The sequence below is a fragment of the Elephantulus edwardii genome, unplaced genomic scaffold (genome assembly GCF_000299155.1).
Source record: "Elephantulus edwardii isolate Elephantulus edwardi_28Jun2011 unplaced genomic scaffold, EleEdw1.0 scaffold00110, whole genome shotgun sequence".
NCBI lineage: Eukaryota > Metazoa > Chordata > Mammalia > Macroscelidea > Macroscelididae > Elephantulus > Elephantulus edwardii.
Window position 1 is genome coordinate 7,628,415 of NW_006399860.1, and position 1,208 is coordinate 7,629,622.

The 1,208-nt window shown below is 35.3% G+C and overlaps 1 protein-coding gene across 2 annotated transcripts in view; it reads left to right on the plus strand.

Moving 5' to 3' along the window:
• KCNT2 (potassium channel, subfamily T, member 2) overlaps positions 1-1,208 on the plus strand; it is a 734,552-nt gene that overhangs the window by 5,502 nt on the left and 727,842 nt on the right. The window lies entirely within an intron of this gene.

Sequence of the window (1,208 nt, forward strand, 5' to 3'; positions counted from 1 at the left end):
GTAATTGGGATGGGAGTGTCAGAGACAGTGCAATTGGCACAAGACAGAACAGAGTTTAGGGCTGTTGTACATAGGATCGTTATGAGTCGCAAGCGACTCGACGGTACATAACAACAACAACAACAACAACAACATGTATGTGTATTATTTAACTGTTCATTGCTATAGTAAAAAATACAGCAGTCTCAGCGCTATTCTTACTTAATTATATCTCCTTCCTTTATGTTCTAATACCTTTTGTGGCTAAGGCTTAAACAACAAAGTTAGAGAAAGCAGTGCAGAGGATTTAGCATGTGAGTAACTTTAGTTCTTTGGAGTCATGGCAAACTTTGAGAGCTGTAGAGTGAGATCACTGCTTGTGCCTCAGGGATATCTATTTTATATAAGCGTATTGGTTGCTTTTAAAACTTTATTTACTTTTTTTAAATTTTGTTTCTTTGTTCTTGACCAAATAAAAACAAAAAAGCCTTGTTAAGTTGGAACCAACTCAGTTGATGTTCCAGTGGGTTTTCAGAAGCTGTAACTCACACAGAAAGTGCTTGCCCATCTTTCTCAAAACCACCCGTCTATGAGTTCTCCTAAAGTTAAATTTTATTTTTTTTTTTAAGAAACACCTTCAGAAACTTAGAGCAAGCCCTTCTCATCCCTCATCAGCACTTGGTGGTTTTAAAGTTTAAAACACAGTATCCTTGATCTGTATAAATTGTCACACCTCCAATTACAATTAATGGACAATGCTCATATATAGTTGTACAGGCTTAGACTATTTATTTGAGAACTTTCTAGCTTTTAAAAATTACATCAGCCATTTAGACATGAGTAATTTTAAGTATATCTTTCTTCTTTTATAGGTGGCATTTAAAAGTAATGGAAGTAAGTCATCTAATGCTTTTCAGTGTTTCAAACAATAAAGGGATTTGAACACAAGTACAAGTAAATCAATTAACAATTTGAGGTATTTATAAAATGGAAATATGTTTGCATTGCTTTTGTATTATATATACTTTGTTGTTGTGTTGTTGTATACCAATCCATAGCTGATCCTCCAGCAAGTTTTCAGAGGGAGTTAATTGCATAGGAGGAGATTACCTATCTTTCTCCCACAGAGCCTCAACCATGTGCCTTTGAGATTGCAGCACAACTTCTTGGCACTAGGCCACCAGTGCTCCATATATAGTTTCAGATAGTATATGTGCATGTGTGTTGTG